This window comes from Pan paniscus, chromosome 3 (genome assembly GCF_029289425.2).
Source record: "Pan paniscus chromosome 3, NHGRI_mPanPan1-v2.0_pri, whole genome shotgun sequence".
NCBI classification, from domain to species: Eukaryota; Metazoa; Chordata; class Mammalia; order Primates; family Hominidae; genus Pan; species Pan paniscus.
In genome coordinates, this window is record NC_073252.2 from 151918592 (window position 1) to 151940330 (window position 21739).

The 21739-nt window shown below is 40.9% G+C and overlaps 1 long non-coding RNA gene across 1 annotated transcript in view; it reads left to right on the forward strand.

Annotated features, from left to right (window-relative positions):
- LOC134730293 (uncharacterized) overlaps positions 1-21739 on the forward strand; it is a 462039-nt gene that overhangs the window by 204889 nt on the left and 235411 nt on the right. The window lies entirely within an intron of this gene.

The window sequence follows — 21739 nt, forward strand, 5'->3', positions numbered from 1 at the left end:
AATACTTCACATATTTAATGTATATAATTTGCTGAGTTTGGACATAGGCATACACCCATCATACCATCACTGAAATCAAAGTTATATATATATATACACACACACATCACCTCCCAAAATTTTCTTGTGTCCCTTTGCTTTGTCTGTGGGGGTATGTGTGTGGTAAAAATGCTTAACATGAGATCTACCCTCTTAAAACATTTTTAAGTGCACAGAATTGTACTGTTAACTACAGGTACTACATTGTACAACAGACTTGTAGATCTTATTCATTTTGCATAACTTGAAATTTTATACCCGTTGAACAGCAACTCCCTATTTCCCCCTTCCCTCAGCCCCTGAACGACCATTTTACTCTCAGCTTCTATGACTTTGACAATTTTAGATATATCATTTCAGTGGGATCATACAGTATTCATCGTTCGTGTCTGGTTTATTTCACTTAGCATAATGTCTTCCTGGTTGATCCATGTTGTAGCATATGGCAGGATTTCCTTCTTTTTTAAAGGCTAAATAATATTCCATTTTATGATTATACCACATATTCTTTACTCACTCATCTGTTGATGGACATTTGGGTTGACTCCACATCTTGGCTATTGTGAATTATGCTGCAATGAATCTAGGAGTGCAAATATCTCTTTGAGATCCTGATTTCAGATTTTGGAGATATATACCCAGGAGTGAAAAGCTTCTGCACAGCAAGGAAAACTGTCAACAGGCTGAGAAGGAAACCCAAAGAATGGGAGAAAATATTTGAAAAGCATATATCTGATAAGGGGTTAGTCTCTGAAATATATAAGGAACTTCCTCAACAAAATAGCAAAAAAAAAAAAAAAAAAAAAAAAAAAAAGAAAGAAAGAAAGAAAGAAAATAGAGGAGAAAACACACCAAAATCCAGATAACCAGTTTTTAAAATAGATAAAGGATTTGAATAGACATTTCCCAAAGAAGAGATACAAATAGCTAACAGGTGTATGAAAAGGTGCTCAACCTCAATAATCATTAAGGAAATGCAAATCAAAACTGAAATGAGATATCCCCTCACACCTGTTAGGATTTTAGAACCCTTGTCCACTGTTGGTGGGAATGTAAAATGGCATAGCCACTCTGAAAAACAGTATGAAGTTTCCTTAAAAAATTAAAAATAGAACTATTATATGATCTAAAGCAGACCTTCTGAATATGGATCCAGAACTTTCCAGAGGAACCGCTGTCAGTGAGGGCATTGCATTCCTCACCAAAAACTCATCCTTGGAGAAGGCATAGCTATCACCTGCTTTTCAAACCAAACCAAAGATTCAACAACCCCAAAACTGCACATTTTACTCAACTGGTAAATTTGTAAAGCTAATCTCCACCATGGGAACTTTGAATCTCAAGGGACCTCAGTCATCGTTCATTTAATCCAGGTGTTTGTGAACTTTTTCTTTTTTAAGTCAAAATCCCTTTTTGATCAAAGAAAATCTTACAAAATGAAGAAGTTTGAAGTCCGATTAAAATAGAACTGCCTTGGCTTGCTCTTCTGTGCTTATCCTATAGCCCCACCTCACCCCTGAGGCCTTGAGGAGGTTGTCCAACTCTGCAACACACAAATGAGGAAATTGAGGCTCAAGATCAAGGAGCTAAAAGCAGAAGGGCTCAGCACTTCACAATCTTCATTTTCAAATAAGCAGAAATGTAGGCACACGCTGACTATAACCAGAGGGTTGAAAACTTTGCTTAGCAATGTCAAAAGTAGAGAAGCTAAGGTTTAGTGTATCTAAAATGAGACTCACTTAAAAGGACTATGCTAGCAACCAGAAGCATTTAATTAGTTTTAAAAATGTGTTTGCATTCTTAGTCTTCAGGAGGAATCCTGGGTTAACTTTTAAGACTCACGTCTATTTAAAAGTCATCCAGAAAATTTGGACTGATGATTCTTTTCCTTTCAATGAATCTTCCCTAATAAGCAAAGGCTTCAGAACAATTCTGTCCCCCAGACTTTTAAGAAAGCAATTATAGATAGCATCTACATATTTAAAAAGTCATTGTTAAGAAAATTTGTTGTGAGCATTTGAAGAATAGGAGCTTCTTGAATCTGGTCCTTCCTATTTTGCTTTTTCTCTTCCTAAGAGTGAAGGCAGCTTCACAGGGGAATCAGACAGAGACCTTTTAAGCAGAATGTCTGGGGAAGGGAAGAGAAAGATGGGGCCAAACATCTGCCTTGATATAATAAAGACTGTGCCTGTTTATGGACTGGCTGCTTTTCAAAAAATTATTAAGAAAAATCTCTTCCACCCCCACCTGAGTTGTTAAACATTCATTTAAACGATATTTCTTGAATATCTTGCATATCTATAGTATACAGTGTAGATATTAGGAATATGTCCTTTTATAGAAAATAAGAACATTTACTGGGAATTAGCACAGTTCATTAAAGATAGTAAGTGGAGGGTAACACCCAAAGTACTGAATCATGGGCAATTGTGGTTCTTGTGTTTGCCTTTCTATTGTTCTGCTAATGACCAGAGGAAATTGTTTCCTTTCCTGAGATTTATCTGGTCACACTCTAGAGGGTAAACTAAAGGTGATGCTTGGAGGTAGAAGTGCACCTTCTAACAAGGGTCCTAAAACATCAGGGCCTGGGCATTTGGTAGGGATAACATGTAAGTTATTTTAGATGTCTCGATACTCCCAACATGCCAGCTAATGGTGATCTAATTTTCACTACCTTAGATAAGACGTGATGAAAAAAAATCAAGAAAGAAAAGTCCTTTTTATCCCCTTTTATACGCAATTGAATGGGTTCTTGACTGGAAGTGTCTGTAGGCAGAGAATCATTCAACATGCTTAGCAACCACCTGAGTAAAAATATGTAGCTGATTTTACAAAGCTCTTAACTAAGCCTTGGAAACTGGAGGGACATTTAATATGCTCTCTGGGAGAGGAGATTCTGTGGTGCTAAGAGTAAGATATTACAATTTCCTCAACAAAGAAAAAATAAGCACATACACCTGTGAGGCTGAGTGGAAATCACTTACTGGGGCCATAAAACTGCACTTTACAGTCGAACTGTTTACCTTAAGATAACTGTCAGCTCTGATGTGCCTCCTTGGAGCTAATACTCCTCTGTGGGTTGGAGCTCTGACTCAGGATGCTCATTTCAGCCCTGATGTAATTTAAACAGCAGTTTCTTCTTGTCAGCAGCATCAGAAGCCCCAGGGAGATGTGGATCAGTGATTCACGGAGTGCCAAGAACAAGGAGGTGATGGGGATCCCAAATGTTTATAAAACCATTTTTTTGTTCAACATCAGATTAACCCTACAAATTTTTAGTTGTTGGAGAGAATTCTGCTAATAAGCTCCCAGATAAGCAAATGCAGTAAACACACAATAAATGTTTTCCTTGGGAAAAATAATCTTGACTTAAAATGAAACAAGATGGAGTGTGTATGGTTGAGGGAGGAATGGGGTTGGAGGTTGAATTGTGTTTTCAAACCCACAAAAGAAGCTTACTTCATAGTCAATATTCATCTTTTGATGTATACTTTATGTAAGTCTTGCTCATCACATATTATCTCAGGCACACTCTTTTTCTTTTTTTATTTCAAATTTTATTTTAGATTCAGGGGATATATGTGTGGGTTTGTGTGATGCTGAGGTTTGGGGTACAATTGATCCTGTCACCCACGTAGTGAACACAGTACCTGAAGGGTAGTTTTTCCATTCTTAGTTCTCTCCCTCCCTCCCCCATCTAGTAGTCTTCAGTGTCAATTGTTGTCATCTTTATGTCCATGAATACCCAGTATTTAGCTCCCACTTATTGGAGAGAATATGCAGTATTTGATTTCCTGTTCCTGCATTAATTTGCTTAAGATAATGGCCTCTAGCTGCATCCATGTTGCTGCAAAGGAGATAATTTTATTTTTTTATGGCTGTGTAGTATTCCATGGTGTATATGTACCATATTTTCTTTATCTGATCCACCACTGATGGGCACCTAGGTTGATTCCATGTCTGTGCTATTGCAAATAGTGCAGTGGCAAACATATGAGGGTCTTTTTGGTAGAATGATTTATTTTCCTTTGGGTATATACCTGCTAATGGGATTGCTGGGTCAAATGGTAGTTTTTTAAGTTCTTTGAGAAATTTCCAAACTGCTTTCCACAGTAGACTAATTTACGCTCCCACCAACAGTGTACAAAGGTTCCTTTTCTCTGCAACTTCACCAGAATCTTTTTTTTTTTGACTTTTTAATAATAACCATCTGACTGGTATGAGATGGTATCTCATTGTGGTTTTGATTTGCATTTCTCTGATGATTAGTGATGTTGAGCATTTTTTGATATGTTTGTTGTTTGCTTGTATGTTGCCTTTTGAGAAGTGTCTGTTCATGTCCTTCGCCCATTTTTTAAATGGAGTTGTTTTTGGCTTGTCGAATTAAGTTCCTTATAGATTCTGGATATTAGACCTTTGTTGAATGTGGAATATGCAAATATTTTCCCCCATTCTGTAGGTTGTCTGTTTGCTCTGTTGACAGTTTCTTTTGCTGTGCAGAGCCCTGTAGTTTAATTAGATACTGTTAGTCAAGTTTTGTTTTTGTTGCAAGTGCTTTTGAGGACTTAGTCATAAATTCTTTGCCAAAGTCGATGTCCAGAATGATATTTTCTAGGTTTTCTTTTAGGATTTTTACAGTTTTGGTCTTAAATTTAAGTCTTTAATCCATCTTCAGTTAATTTTTGTATATGGTGAAAGGTAGGGGTCCAGTTTCGTTCTTCTGCATATGGCTAGCCAGCTATCTCAGCACAATTTATTGAATCAGGAATCGTTTTGCCATTGCTTATTTCTGTCAACTTTGTCAAAGATCAAATGGTTGTAGGTGTATGACTTTATTTATGGGTTCACTATTCTGTTCCATTGGTCTATGTTTCTATTTTTGTACCAGTACAGTGCTGTTTTGGTCACTGTAGACCTGTAATATAGTTTGAAGTTGTGCAATATGATGTCAGGTGCACTTTAAATGATAGCTTCACATTTGTAAATGATCTGTGGTAGATTAAAAACATTTACTTCAAAATTCCTGAAAAAGACTCTAATTTCCTTTTTTTTTTTTTTTTTTTTTTTTTTAAATAGGTAAGGTCTTGATATATTGCCCAGGGCTCAAGCTGTCGTCTCGCCTCAGCCTCCTGAGTAGCTTTTAAGAGAAAGGTATGGAGGCAGGGAGTGGGCTGCAGGCCTGGCTCTTAGGCCAGTTGTGTGGGTTCTCTGAAGAAGCTGTGAGAAGGCAGGTGGCGTGGCTCTTGTGAACCAAGGCATTCAAGTCAGTGCAATTACTTATTAGAACGATGGGCTGGGCATGGTGGCTTACACCTATAATCCCAGCACTTTGGGAGGCTGAGGTGAGTGGATCACTTGAGCCCAGGAGTTTAGGACCAACGTGGCCAACATGGCAAACTCCATCTCTAATAAAAATACAAAATTTAGCTGGGTGTGATGGCACACGCTTATAGTCTCAGCTATTTGGAAGGCTGAGGCATATGAATCACTTGAACCCAGGAGGCAGAGGCTGTAGTGAGCTGAGATTGTGCCATTGCACTCTAGCCTGGGCGACAGAGCGAGACTTGGTCTCAAAAAAAAAAAAGGATGGTAGAGAAATGCCAGAATAACAACCACTGAGGCATTCTCCTCATCTGAGGAGTCACACCCATGTGATTGTGTCGTCAATTCTGGGGTTCTGCAGACGTGTTGTTAGCAGGCTTCTTTCTTTTATTGAGGCTAGGATGTCCCCTTAATTCATTTTAGCTCTCGCCTTTACTTTTTTCACAGGATACTTCCTGAATGGAAGCTATTCTGCAAAGCAGCCACTCTGGACCTGTCCTGCTTGGGTGGGAAGCTCAGCCAGCTTACTGCTTCTCAGCCTCCAGGGGGATAGTCCTGGGTGGGGTAAAAGGGCAGGTCATCAGCTTGAATCAGGTTGGGCTTGAGAGAGAAAGCAGAGGTCCTGCCCAGAATCTCTTCTGCCTCCTTCCAGGGGGATGAGACAGCTGGGTAGTTGCCCACCACTCTTACTGGTCAGAAGCTCTGCCACATTTTCTACCCTAGACTACGAGGTCCTGGGAGGCAGGGGCTGTACTTTATGTGCCTACTGTAGGTCCCCTTGGAACTCAACACGTTGCTGGGTTCAAGGGGGAGTGCCAGAAAAAGTCTATTTGTTTGAGCAGAATTAAGCACAGGTTGTGTATACTGCAAAGCTGTGTTCTAAACTGGGCAGTGCTTAGAGAAGGCAGAATTAGGGAAGTAACACAGAAGAAAGCCCTGGAACCAAATTGCCTTGGTCGAGCTATGTAACTGAGTAAGTTGCTCAATTCTTCTGTGCCTTGGTTTTTGCATTAGTAAAACAGGGACAGTGATAGCATTAAATGGGTTAATATATGTAAAGGGCTTAGAACAGTGTTTCAGAACAGTGATAACTGCTGAATAAATGCTAGCTATTATTTTTAATCTTCAGACTGGACTTCAGACTGAATTTCTGGGGTCTTCAGGTCTTCCTTTTATGCCTAGCATATGAACGTGTGACATATAGTATGTATGTATGTATTCCCTACTTTTTTCCAGAAATAATTTAAGCTGGCATTTACATCCTCTCTTAAAGGATACATTTCCATAAGGCACCTATAATCATCTAGAGTTGGAGCACTGATCTGATGACTAATGCCAGTGTACCCAAATCACTTGGGCCAAACCAACCCATCCTTTTGTTCTCCAAGGAGGTTAAGTATCTAGAAGGCAGCGCCTGGGAAGCTGAACACTCTTATACAGTGGCATTATTGAGGGTTTTCATACTACTCAATTACAGGCAGAAGTATCCTCTGGCTCAAGTCACTTGGAGAAAATTCCATGGCATAGAGATATAAAACTGTATTTATTCTCCAAGGATGGAGGTCTTCTTAAAAAATCTGCTTGCCTAATGTATTTTTTTCTTTTTAAATAAAATGCTCTCTGCTGGTCTGGGTAATCTGGTTTACTGAAAATGGAGGCTATTTAGTTTGCCTCTAAATGGATCCTTTCTTCTAAGGACCCCAAAGGGTTTAGGAAGCCCTACCAGGGGAGGTAGGGCTCTTACTTGAATAATGTCTGAGGTGGGGAAAGAGGGGGCTCCATACAGGTCTGGACAACTGTCCTCAACCTAATAAGGTAGAGCCAGCATTAACAATAGTACTAATTCAATTGTTAAAAATTTTATCAATAAGAAAACCAATCTTGATATCTTACTATAGAGTAAGACTCTGTGCTAACAGCTGTAGGTGATAGACCATGTCCTCAAGGATCATAAATTTAGCATAAATACTTTCTTTTTAAAAATTCTGTAAGTGAATAGTGAGTCAGGGTTCTGAAATCTGTGCTGTCAATGTCCCATTGCAAATCTGCGTGAATACTGAGGTTGACATAGTGAGGTGAGAGACCATCAGTGAAAACATCAAGCAGATTCTATCTGCAGCACAAGAAAATATATTATCATATTTGGAATGCAACTGGCTTAGGCTTGAGCTATCAAATGTTCAAATTCTCTGGTCCAGATAGTTTAAGTGGGATGGCTTTAATTCAAAAGGCTCCCTTGCTTATTTTAATTAGGTAGAAGCAGAATTTAAGATGAGTTATTCACTGATTGTTAACCAAGGAAGATGGCCCGAAGCACCACTCAGTTCCCAAGAATTTCTCAAGTGCTCTTTTCTGGCTGTGAAAACAGTATTTCACATCCAGGAAAAATATAGAGGGCTTATTTAGGGAAAATGATGCCTAGAAACTGTCAACTTTGTATCATCATAAACTATATAGAATATGAAAACAAACTGTCTAAATATGATTATATGCATTCTTTGGTATGTGCATGTATAGATCTGTGTGTAATCAGGGGACCTCCATCCCTAAACCAGCCTTTCTTTAGACAGTCATGAAGAATAAAGCCTGTGGGGGAGGAGGGGAAAGGGGAGAGAAGAGGAAAACAGACAGCGTAAAGGAGACAAGGTGTGTGTGCACTTAGGCGGCCTGCCCTGCAGGGACCCACTCATGCACACTAAGTTGGAACATTGCCTCTTGGGTGTGCCTTCTCACTCCTTCCCTGGAGTGCACAACTTTTCAATGAGCATGGGCCATTTTTAGTTCCCCCATCTTGGAGTGAGAAAGGGGCAAGTGACAGTAAAGTGAGTTAAAGCTATGCTAGTGACAGCCCTGTCCTCCCACCTGGAATGTGGGAAAACTCAAGGAGGAAGATCTGATGGGGGAGCCCAAAGGAGAGAAGGGAAGAGAGAACAAAGGGGGTAGAATTGGTCATTTGTTCATGCCTCCATTTATTAATTCAATCCAAGGCCTGTAGCAAACCCTGCATTAGGGTGTGGCAACCCAAAATCAATTTACTTGTTTATGCATTCATTTATTCAATATATATTTGTTAAATTGTTTCAGATGGTATTTTGATCAGTATGTTTCAGATGGTATTTTGGACACTGAGATTCAGTTATGAACAAGACAGGAGGCACTGCTCTCATGGAGTCTGCCTAATGGAATTTAGGGTGAGAGACAGACAAGCTAACAGGTAGATCTGACACATAGGATGTGCACCTATCCAGCCTGGGGGGTTAGGGAAAGCTTTCAGTAGGAAACTGAATTAAGATGGAATGGATGAGAGGGTAGACAGGTGAGACTATCTTCAAGCTAGATCTTCAGAAGAGACCCTAATATATTTCTTCTGGAGCCTTGCACATCACTTATTTTTTTTCTTAGTATAGAACATTTGGAGACTATTTAGATTGAGCTAGTGCAATTTTCATTCTATTCCTTTTGCAATTTAATAATATTATCACATTCTTTCTAAAAGAAAATATCTCCTATATAGTCAAATATACACCATTGTTTTTAAAATTTGGGAAGAATTTTGGAAGCAATGGACCCAAGAATGTAGAGAAGGTTCCTTCTATTTTATAAAATATGATATCATTCTTAATGAACTTGCATCCAAGTACCAGATATGGTTAGGGAGGTGAAGACAGAAGAACAGTTGTGTGCCATAAGTGGGAGTATCACTTGGCACAGCCTTTTTAGGGAGCAACCTGGCAGAACTCAGTTACATTAATGCATTCCACTCCTGAGGATGTGTTCCAAATATATTCTCACAGGTGTCCATAAAGAGACATGTGCAATGCTATGTGTGGTTGAAGGTAGGTGGAGGCAGTCACTGCTCCATCACCACCCAGGTGCCATGTCGTGCCTGCATACCATGAAGTGCTATGCAGCTGGCAGAAGCAGCAGACAAGGTATTAAAATTGAGATGCTGAGTGACAATTATAAGTAAGATGAGGTTTATAATACCACTCAGATAAATTAAAAGACACGTACAGAGAAGTACCTTATGAAATTTGTAAGAACATACATAACAAGATTTGTATTAAACATTAGAATGGTTAACTGGGGTGAGTAGGGGAAAAGGAAAAGGGAATGGGAGACAAGGGATAACTAACTAACTAACTAACTAACTAAGTAACTAAGTAACTAAGAGATCAGCCTTCCTTGGATCCGTATAGAGAATGCACCATAAACTAAAAGGTGTGATTAGTCTTTCTGAGGTTCCCTAGTAAAGGAAGGAAGAAGGGAGGGAGATGGGTGGAGCAGGAAGGGTGGAAAGGAAGGAGGGCATCTCCCAGTGTGCAAGGCCATTCTCCAACCTCTTTCTCCTTTGCCATCCTAGGAAGGAAGCTGCTGCCCCACATTCCCATCCAGCTGCAGAGCAGGGCAGTAGAGAAGAGTTAAAACTCACTATCCAATGCTGAAGAGCCTGTCAAGATTTACAAGACAGAGCAGGGAGCTTGGGGCTTAGTACGCCTAACAGAGAAAAGAAGAAACTTTAGGGAAAATAAGGAGTTAAGGGTGTTGAGTATAAGGGAAGGGGAGTGGAGAGGGCAGCAATGTGAGGAAGGGAAAAGGGGTCCTTTTGGAATCATCCGCCTCACCACCCTATTCCAGGACAGCTGGCCTGGGGAGAAGGGCAGTGCTGTCCATCAGTCAGTGTGAATGATACTCTCTTTCTGGTCCTTGGACTCCCCAAGGATCAGCTCAACAGAACCAGGATGCCCCATCTTCTCAGGAGTCTTTCTAAGAGCTTGAGGGGCATCTCTGCCAGGGAAGAAGATCCCTCAAGCCAAGTTTCATGCAGAACTTTCCCTGGGCTCCAAGAAGGAGAGGAACAGACAGCTCTGTACACCAGCATGTATAGACAGCATCTGTTTCACCAGGGGGAGTTCTATCTGAAGGTCATATTATTTGACAATTTAATGAGAAATCCTAGAATCGCTAATATGAGAAGGGTTGTTAGTGACTACTTCTGACATTTTCTAGCTGAGAAACCTGGGGATCAGTAGATTCAAGAGACCTAATTTCTGTTTCCCTCTGGCATTGCCTGACCTGACATTGGGATATTCTTACTATGAAAGTCAATATTGAGGGGCAGAGGGGAGATTCCAATCTGAAGGGAGTGAGCAGTAGGAAAAGGAAAGTGCCTATGCTTCCAAGATTCTGTTTATAGAAAATTATTTTTATTAGTTTTAAAAGAGCAAACACTAAAAATACTTGACATATCAGCACATTCAATCTTAAATTGATTATTTTTCAAGGTTTTCCATACGACACCAGAAATGAATTAAATTTCTATTCCTAAAAACATCTGACAGAAGAAATTCATACCTGACATATCACGTAATGAAAAAGAACATGAGCATGGCATTTGTTCCTTTTTCCTGCAGAAGAAAAATAAAATTTTCTTTAGAAATATTTCACCCAGGCGTGGTGGCTCATGCCTGTAATTCCAGCACTTTGGGAGGCTGAGGTGGGCAGATTGCTTGAGTACAGGAGTTCTAGACCAGCCTGGGAAAAAAAAAAAAAGGAAGAAAATTAGCTAGGCGTAGTGGTGGGCACCTGTGGTCCCAGCTACTCGGGAGGCTGAGGTGAGATAACTTGAGCCAGGGAGGTGGAGGCTGCAGTGAGCCATGATCGTGCCACTGCATTCTGGTTGGGGCTACAGAGCTGACCCTCTCTCTCAATCTCTCTCTCAATCCATATACACATATATATGTATATATATTCCTTGGGATTTTTGAATTCAAACATCTGCAGGCAGCTCATTTTTATAATTGGGAAAGTTGTTTTTCACCCCTGTCCTCTGCCTCACCACTTCCTGTTCTTTCACTTCCAGAGGCATGGAATAGCTGGCTCCTAAAATGGTTAACCAAGTCTGTCTTATCCTACCTGTTTTCATTTTCCTATTTGTGGATTCATTTCTTCCTTTCATAGTTAGCTCAGTAAAACATTTGCTTTTAATAAGAAAAAGCGTTGCTTAAATATTTTTTTTTGTCAAAACTTACAAGTTTATTTCTGGCATTTGCTTCTAGCAGAGTTCATTAATTTACTATTGTCAGATTAATAGCCTTTTAATTAGCAGTTATTAATATAAAATGCAATCTTTATCCTCTCATCCAAGAAAAGAGAAAAACTCATATATTTCATTTGTATTTTTTGGCCCTTTGCCATTTTGGTAGCGAAGAAAAAAATAAATGTATATGTTATAGTAAACACACATTTGTTGCATTACATTCTGGAGTATACCATCTGTGTTTGTCTGTGTATGTGAGAAAATTATATATTGTTCACCTGGGTAGCAATTTGTGTTCTGGAAAATCTTTATTTGCTCTCAGGAGATCCTGTTTAATATAATTACATTTAATTGATATTTGCGGTGGTGGATTAAGGCAAAAGGAACCGTCATTTAATATGCTTCAGGATTTTATAGGTCTTGTATTTCTTGGCTTGGTTTTCAAAATACATGTAACTAAGTTTTTAAAGCTAGGTACTTAGATAAATTCAGTCATTATTAAAATAGTGCATGAAAAGGAGTGGGTGGAGTTTAGAACTATCTAACATCTTTCTGGTAAAACAATGAAGAAAGAATTAAATCTTTCTCTTCCCAAGTGTTCTCTTACATAATTGTGTTGTCTAAAGGTTTATATGATTAAAACATATTGCTCATGGTTTAGCTGACAGTTTGGCTCCCATCCAAACACATAGGAAAAGAATGGTTAGCTGTTGGGAGGATTAGCACACTGACTTTTCCACCTTCCTTACATTCTCAACTGTGAATTTGGTTTTCTGCTTATGTCAAATTGCAACAGAATTTTTCCATTCTTTGTTGCCTGTCAATGTGCAATGGTTGATTTATTTAACGGATGGCTCTAGGTAACAGTTAAGGCTGCCATATATGTAAAAGCTGGCAAAACAATAATTGGTGTTTGTATCACTGTTTTATTCATGAAGTTATTTGATTTTAATTCGTTTTATAATATAAGCACTCCTAGTGAGCAAAGCAGCCACCAGTTAAATAAACAATTATGTATAAAATGTAATGGAGGACAGTTAATGTTGATGCATGACAGGCTTTGGACACACTCAGACCTGAAGACAAAATCAGGTTAGAGCAGCAGCTGGAAAGATTAGTATATTTACATCTGAGCATATTAATTTCACTTGCAATGGGAGAAATAATGATTACCTAAGACCCTATGAGACACATTTTTTTTTCTGATTTTCAGGGAAATGATGTCATTTATAAATGACAAGAGTCCTAGAAAAGGCAGAATGCTTCACCCAAGATGTAATTTCCCTTGGCTTGTTTTTCCCTAACAGCACTGCCTTCATTATCTTGAGATAATTATCAGGGCCATTTTCCCAATAAAAACATCCAGTTGATCTGTCTTCTTGTTTCTCCCCTTGTACCCATAAAAATGCATAAGTGAGAGATTTCCACCTAACATCTCCAGGGCAGTTATGGGTATCCATTAATCATTCTCTTTCTAAGATTCCACTTGCCAAAAAGTTCAGAGAACACTAGTTCTCAAGCTGAGTACTGTAATTCTAACCCAGGTGACTGGGAGACAGCATCAGGTCCCCTGTGTATGGGAAGAGCCGGAGACGGTGAGCTGGGGGATGTGGGTTTCTGACTCCTCATATCTCCGGACTTTACCTTCCATCTCTGTAGAATAAGGAAATGCTCAGAGGATCTCTGTGAGCCCTTCCAGCTCTACGTTTACTTGGAATTTTATTTATTTTGTTACCTCTTTAGATGTGATGTATACAAATCTCTAGTTTTAATATAGTTTCTACATATAAACTAATAATTATCAATTTTCTGGGAAAGACTTAGACAGTTTTCTATTCGTTCTTTGTTCTCAGGAGGCAGCCAAAATTTCCCAAGCTGAGGTCATGAAGCACATCATTAAATATCAAATTGCCCACCTCTTCCCCACCACACACCACCCATTTTCACAGGTGAAGAAACTGAGGCCTGGAGAAGTCAGGTGACTGACCCACAGTGTCAGGAACTAGACCCACTGCCCCAGGTGAGAGGCTTCCTGCCAGCCAGCTGTGCTGTAATTATTTAATGCTGGACCATTTCATTTGGCACACAGTAATCCTAAAAGCAGGATAAGCCAACTCCCGGTCTTGTATTTGGGTTGTTGGATGTTGTGAGCACTTTTGAGAATTTTTGTGGGGACAGGGAGGGAACAAGTGGGGAGGGGAAGAGAGAGAGAGACAGAGACAGAGACACAATGAGATTTTTGTTTCCATTGAAGAAGATAAAGATTCTTCTTCCTTTGATGGAAAGAGACTCATCTTTGGAGACAGGAGATTATATTTCCTGATTCCTCTTCCATTGCAGGGCTAGTGCTCCCACTAAGAAATCAGTGTCCAAGAGATTAGGGCAGTGTCAAACTGTTACTTAGAATTCCCAGGTGGAATAACTTGTTCTTGAAAGCAGTGTGAGGTAGGTTTACGTATGAAATTCCTGGGCCGTCATGTCATTTTGCATTAAACCATCAATTTCTTGGTCTGAGATGACAAGCATATGACACGTCCAAACAATTTTTCTGTCAAGTCTATTCAGACAAAGAGCAGAGATGAAGTATGAGAAAGCAAGTTCAAGGAGACGAAGTTCCTTCTGATGGATGGAATGGAACATTTTCTCCCTGTTTTTAATTTAAGGTTTTGAAACTATGGCTCTTCACTCTGAAAACTGACAGTTCCCAGGCTTGGAATGATGCTGTTTAACATAACGAAGGGTGACAGGGTAACAAGGGTATACTCAGTCAGAGGTTTCAAAAGCCACAGGGCTCATAGGCTCACAGGCAAGAGAGAAGAATCACCTGAATTTAGCAAAATACGGTTTTGGAGGAAGACTGTCTCTTGGGCTGATATGGACATGGGACGAGTTTCTGTTCTCCCTACTCCAATAACCTGCCCTATGAGTTGAGATCACTTGACTTTAAGCATGAAAAAGGCACATATACAGACAGAAATAAAGCTGGAATAATTTTGAGGATCACGGAAACATCTTTGCCTAGCTGAGAAAATCAAATGGTGCCTGAGAGTCCACCCACCCAAAATAAGAATTACAATATCATGCTGACCAGAGAGCTTTTTAGGAGGGCTGAATATGTTTCTGTCAAAAATGCACAGGGCTTTGAAGTCCCTGTTCCATCTTTTTTTTTTTTTGGGGGGGGGGGCAGGGTCTCACTCTGTCACCCAGGCTGGATTGCAGCGGCACGATCTCGGCTCACCGCAACCTCTGCCTCCCAGGCTCAAGCAATTCTCCCGCCTCAGCCTCCTGAGTAGCTGGGACTACAGGCATGTGCCACCACACCCGGCTAATTTTTTATATTTTTGGTAGAGACGAGGTTTCACCATGTTGGCGATGGCTGGTCTTGAACTTCTGACTTCAAGTGATCCAACAGCCTCGGCCTCCCAAAGTGCTGAAATTACAGGCGTCAGCCACTGCGCGTGGCCCGTTTTCCGTCTTTTACAGACAACAAGATCTTGGAGAAGTTACTATTCTCTTCTGAGCCTTAAGGTCCTCATCTTGAAAATGAGAATTAAAAACCTAGGGCCTCACAGAATTGTTGTGAAAATGATGACAATCATTTAGTGGGTGCTTCCCACGTGTCAGACACTGAGTAAAGCTGTTTGTGCCTATTATCTAATTTAGTCCTCAACATAGGCCCAAGAGAGAAATATTATTGACCTTGTATCATAGATGTGTAAACTGAGGCTTAGGGGTTGCCCAGATTCACCTGACTACGAAGTAAAAGATTTGGATTTGAGCCTGAGTTCGTCTGATGCCATGACTGACACTCTTAACTACGAGTCTTGTAAAAAAAAAAAAGTTCTTTGTGAGATGCAGGCCATTATACGACAGTTAGTAGTTCTTGTAATGACTTTAAAGTAATCTTGTAAGGTAACTTCAGTTACTTTACTCATTCTCCTTAGGCTACAAGCACCATTTATTTGGCAACTAGCATTTTTTAAAAAAATAATACTACCATTGATAAATACTGAGTGCCTATGCTGGGCCAGGCCCTGTTTTAAGACCTTGAAATGTTTGGACTTATTTACTCCTCACAACGGCTTTATGAAGTAGCTGCCATTATTATCCCCATTTCACCAATGTGGAAATAAGAACACTGAGACTTTGAATAACTTGCCCAAAGCCCCATTGGTGGTAAGTGGCAGAGCTGAGATTTCAGTCAAGGCAGTTGTAGAACCGAAGTGTGTATCGTCTCCTCATGTGAAGCATAGCTCTAGAAATTGGCAGAGTGAAATCACCAATTGAGTTCTCGCTTATCTCTCTCGGGAACTGGAGTGGTTGGTGATGATGCAGGGCTGATAGCGGGAGCCCTTCTGTGTATCCCCATTTGTCTGGGACACCCGGCCATGGGAACTGTGGTTTTTCTCTCCGATGGTCTCCTGAGTATTCCTCCAACCTTTATTAATCACAGGATTCTTAAAAAATCCCCAGTCACAGTTGGACCCAGGCAACCCCAATTGTTATGATGACCCCTGACTGTTTGGGGTCATTCCCCAGCCTGGATCTTGCCTTCATAAGCCAGATAATTGGGAGCATGAGGACTAGAACAGTAGGGAGGTTATGAGAAGGTGTACCCAGTTCATACAGCCTATGTCTCTGGTCTCTATAATGTTCTGTGATGCACATGGAAGGAGTCCCAAAACTCTAGAAAGCAAGTAAAATTGTATTTCCTAACAATCAGTGTTCTCAATCCTAAATGAGAATTTGCCTATTTTAAGTTATCCTAATCCAAAAATGAACTTATCAAGGGGCTGCTGGGTAGTTCACAGAAGGGTGGGAAGGCCAGCAAAACTGACTCAGAAATGGAAAAGGAAGCTCAGAGGGATGCAAGTAGAGATGGGCTGGTCAGAAGCCACAGCCACTGCTGGAGGACACTAGACCCCACCCCGTGGCCAGGACCCTGGAGGCCACTGCTCTACCAAATGGAATTCTGCAACTGCCCTTGTTTGTTTGCTTGTTTGTTTTATCACTTCTTCAGATGTAAAGTCCTGGGCTAGATAACCAATTGGCACTTTTTCAAATCCTGTGTCTGCATAGTAGTTGCCAGATGTCAGCAAGAGCAAAGACTGGCTTTTCCACTTCTGATTCAGAGGTTGGGCAATCAAAAAAAGCATGACCGCTGCACACCACATAGTTACTGATCTATCTGCCGGGAACCTAAGTGGTCACATTTAATCTTGAGTAAACTCTGCTGGATAAATAGCTCCATTCTCTAACTGTGAACTACAGTTAGGGAGGTAGAACTTAACCAATTTTACACAATTCCTAATATCAGACCTACCTTTTGCAATTTGCTCCTCAGCTCAAGAAACACTGGCTTAGGCAGGAGGAGTTGTGCTTTTATTCATAGATTGCTTGGGTGGAACCTTACCTGTTCTCTCCATGGAACTAAGAAACAGACCGTCCCCTGGAAAGTGCTCCAGTGTCTTCGGCATTCTGGCAGGAGCATGGCCTGAGGTATCCGAAGGGGAAGCAAGTTAATATGAAGTGCAGTCTATAAAATGCACAATTTATTTCTATATATTCATTTGCATCTGGTGCACACACAGCTGTTAAATATATTCCCAAAGAAGAGAAACGTTATCCATTTCCATAATTTTTGAATTATAGAAATATTTAGTAAAACTGAAAATACAGCGAGCTTTTATAGGCTGTTATACTGATTGAAAGGCCCTGACAACTTCTCATAGTTCACAATCATGGGAAACAGATGTGCAGATCTCCTTGAGGGAGCAAAGATGTGAGAGCATCGTGGGGACTGGGGGGGAGAAGCTTTCTGTGGGATTTCAGAAGGTACTGAGACCAAGGAAGGACCTCAGAGATCAAGAGGAAAGATTTTCAGCTTAAGATATATTATCAATAGGCCCCAAAGTGGGAGAGGCGGTACCAACAATGCATTCTAGACCAGCAAGCCTGGAGAGATGTGGCCAGCCTGATGGGCTAGCAAAACATGTTCCCTGCACAAGACCAGAGTGGGGAGGCTTCCAAGATTGTTTCAGGAATGTGACTATTTTTTCAGCAAGCTTTCTGTGCTGTGTCACATTTATGAAAAGAAACACATTTTCCTAATTTGTCTTCTTTGTAGGAAGAAAGGCAACATGACAAAGAGAGACCACATGGTTTAGTCAGAAGCCAGAAGACATGTTCGAGAGCTAGGCCCACCACTGACTGGCTGTGTTGGTCTTGGGTATATTGTGGCACTTTTTCTGAGTCTCAGATCTTCATTTACCTCACAGGATTAAGTTAGGTGAATTCAAAAATGCCCATGCAACTTAAAGCAATCTTCAATTGTGAGGTGTTACTCATAAATGGAAATGTGGCCAGTCATAATTTAAGTATAATTTGGAACATAGTTTCTCCTAAAGTTCAAGTTAAAAACTCAGTAGACACACAGAATACACAATGGATCAGTGTATTGATCCATAAGACCCCAAACGATAGTAAGCATGGGTCATCTGTAGTGAAGATGATGGGATGATCACACATCTATGCTATCCTTTCCTGAAATCTCAATTAAATAACAGCGAAAGGATTTGTTAAAGGCATATGCTCACAAGGAAGGGAAGAATAGTGGGGAGAAAACAGCAATAAAACTTAGGAGTCTGAAAAGCAATTGAGTGAGTGGTAAAGGATTTATAGAAAAGGGAATATTAATAGGTAACGGGGAACTTAGGCATCAGCAAAACCTAGACTGCAGAGTCCACCAGTGCCTCAGGAGCTGACAACACAGGGTACCTCTGAAGTGAGAGTGAGATGCACCTAAAATGTGGAAGATTGGCTGAAAGTCTGTTTAAAACGCCATTGACCTCTGGGTTCCTTCTCCCACCACACTCAGCCAGAATACTGTCCTTCTCCTATCCAGCCAAAGATGGGAGGTCTCTGGGGACATTAAAACAGAGGGTGTCTGGCACAATTGAGAATTAAGTGAATGATGTGCACTTTGTAGTGAGGACTCAGCCCTCTTTTTCCAGTGGATTCCCAGAACTCACTGGATAGCCAGGGCTTCACCACTCTGCCGGAGTTAGGGAAAGTGCTTTATTGGGAGTCTAACCAGCCTGAGATATAAAACTTACAGATATTAACTTTGAAGCTTCTCTAATAAATTACCCAGCCATATTTATCTAAGTAATATTTACTGAAAGCCTATGATGTGCCAAGGATTTTTCTAAGTCCAAGGGTTTCAGCATAAAAAAATAAAGAAAAAAGAAATTCTTCACTTTGGGAGGCCAATGCAGGAGGATCACTTGAGCCTAGGAGTTCAAGACCAGCCTGGGCAACATAGTGAGATGCCACCTCTATAAAAAATAAAAAATTAGCCGGGTGTGGTGGCACATGCATTTAGTCCCAGTTACTCAGGAGGGTGAGGTGGGAGAATCACTTGAGCCTAAGAGGTTGAGGCTGCAGTGAGGTGTGATCACACCACTGCACTCCAGCCTCGATGACAGAGTGAGACCTTGTCTCAAAAAAAAGAAAGAAATTCCTTCCCTCATAAAGCCTACATTTAAGATGAGTGAAATGGAAAATAAAAGAAGTAAATGAGTAAAATATGTGATATGCTAGATGATAATAATTACTCTGGGAAAAAAATAAATTAGGGAAGGTGACAAGAAGTGTCTAGGGATAAGGGAGGGAATTGAACATTTAAATAAGTTGGCCAGAAAACTGCTCCGTGAGAAGGCGATGTTTGAGCAAAGGGCTGGAGGAGGCGAAGGAATGAGTGTCAAAGCTCACTAGGGAATGGGCCACCTCGCAGAGGGAGCAGCCCGGGCAAGGACTCTAGTGTCTGGGAGATGCTGAAGGGCCAGAGGCCAGGGTGGCAAGAGAGGAGAGAGTGCAGGGTCAAGGAGGCCAAAATGAGGGCAAATTGGAGAAGGGATGTGGTGGGCTGAATAATGACTTCACATTGTAATCCTCAGAACATGGACTGTGTTACCTTACCTAGCAGAAGGGACTTTGCTGATGTGGTTAGGACTTAAGATGGGGAGATTATCCTGGACTATCAGTGGGCCAATATAATCACGAGTGTCATTTATAAATGAAAGGAGGAGGCAAGAGATCTAGTGAGAGAAGGAGATGGGAAGGTGGGAACCGAGATGGCAAGAGGAGAGATGCCAGGAAGGGGGCAGAAGCTAAAGAATGCGGGCAGCTTCTAGAAGCTAGAAAAGGCAAGGAAACAGATTCTCCCTGAGGATCCCCCAAGCCAAAAAAGCACAGCTCTGCTGACACCTTGATTTTATGAGTGCTGACCTCCAGAATGGTAAAATAATAAGTATGTGTTGCTTTAAGCCACTAAATTTGGGGTAATTTGTTACAGAAGCCGTAGGAAACTAATAGAAACTAAAGTAAGAGGGAGGGGAACAGATCCCCTGTTTTGATAAAGTGAGAAAAATTTTAAAATTCACCTTATTTTTAATGCAAGTATAAAAATTCCCATCATAAAACTCTTCTGAAGTGTTTATTGTTTTGAATACATAATCCTAAAACATTATTTAACATGAAGCAATTTAAGTCTCTTGAGCAAAGCTTTCAAATATTTTCCCCTTTGATATGTAAGAATCTGTTCTCCCCATAAGCATATTATCCAGGCATGACTAGATAATTTAAGTAAATATTAATCTATGTTTATCCTTCCAGTGTTTTCCCCTATTTCATGGAACTGGTCAGGATGGTAGGAGCTCTGCTCTGAGGGTTTTTTGTAAGTGCTGAGCGGAGGTTGCTAAAGCCCAGGGCTGTAGATCTACTGAGAGGTCATACCTGGGGTTTGGGGAAAGGGTGGGTGGAGGGAGGGGAAGCTTCAGATGCGGAGGCTTCTGAGGATTCCAACATATAAGAAAGAAACAGATTTTGCATTTTTGGCCCCTTAATGGAGATTCTAACCTGATAGGGAATAGAGGCCAGTGCTTTGGGCTGAAGGGAGTTGCTGCTCTGCAGGGGTGGGGAGAGGATTTATCTTCCTAGAGACCCAGAGGGGCTGAGCATGGGGTGGGGTGCATGTGGACAGTGTTTTGCAGCCAAAGGATACAGGAGGAGGGTGGACACTAAATGCCTTTATAGGATGTGGAAGGTCTCTGGGGGACCTCCACCTGCCTTGGTCCCTGGAGCAGACTTGGGAGGAATGCCTCAGAAGTTATCCAGACCAGCAGTGATTGACAGAGAGAGAAGAACTAGTCTTCACCAGCTGCCTCCTGTAGGGAGAGGAGTGACTTGGAGTCTAGGTCTCTTGCCCATATTGTAGGCCCTATATAAGCTACTGGGGATCTTATACCATTCTAGGAAGGGGAGATTTTAACACCCGCTACAACTCTGTGTCATTCAGTAGATGCCATAAAGACCAAACTTTGCTTCCAGATAGTTGAGACATTGTGTGATTTAAATGAGGGGAGCAGCAGCTCGGAAGCTGTCTTATTCCTGCCTCAGTCACCAACCAGCTGAGTGACACTGATTAGAGCCTTAATTATAGGGGCCTCATTTCCTCCCCTCTGTCAGGGGGAAAGACCAAGACATAAGGTTTCAGAATTGCATTTTTTTTTTTTGAGATGGAGTCTCACTCTGTTGCCCAGGCTAGAGTGCAGTGGCACCATCTCGGCTCACTGCAACTTCTGCATCCTGGGTTCAAGCGATTCTCCCCCCTCAGCCTCCTGAGTAGCTGGGACTACAGGTGTGCATGGCCATGCCTGGCTAATTTTTTGTATTTTTAGTAGAGACAGGCTTTCACTATGTTGGCCAGGCTGGTCTCGAATTCCTGACCTCAGGTGATCCGCCCACCTTGGCCTCCCAAAGTGCTGGGATTACAGGCGTGAGCCACTGCGCCCAGCCCAGAACTGCAAAATTTTGAGCTGAGTGGAAGAATTCTGTTATATTCTTTCTCTCCCAACAAACCCAACCTAAAGCAAAGCAGGTCAAGCCGATAAACAAACAGCAGCAGCAACGCAAACAAAAAAGAGATAGGTTAAAGTATCTTTGAAAATTGCAGTGTCATCCAAGAAATACCACAAAATATGGAGAAAAAAATCATGTAGGGACAGTTTAGAAAAAATGAGATTCAATAACATAAAGTTGTCACCAAGTCTCATAAAATCCATTGATTCATAATACTTCTGATATGCCATAGGTGTCTGAGACGGCAGTGTAGACAGGGTGAACTATTTCAGAGGATACTCTCTTGCATAGGATATGGAGAAAAATCTTTCAAGTGGCAAAATTTCATAGCTTGGGAAAATAATTGGCTTTGAGTAGAAAATATGATCCTCTTGTAGAGCCTCAGCTTTGGGCTTCTAGAATTACATCGCTGTCAGT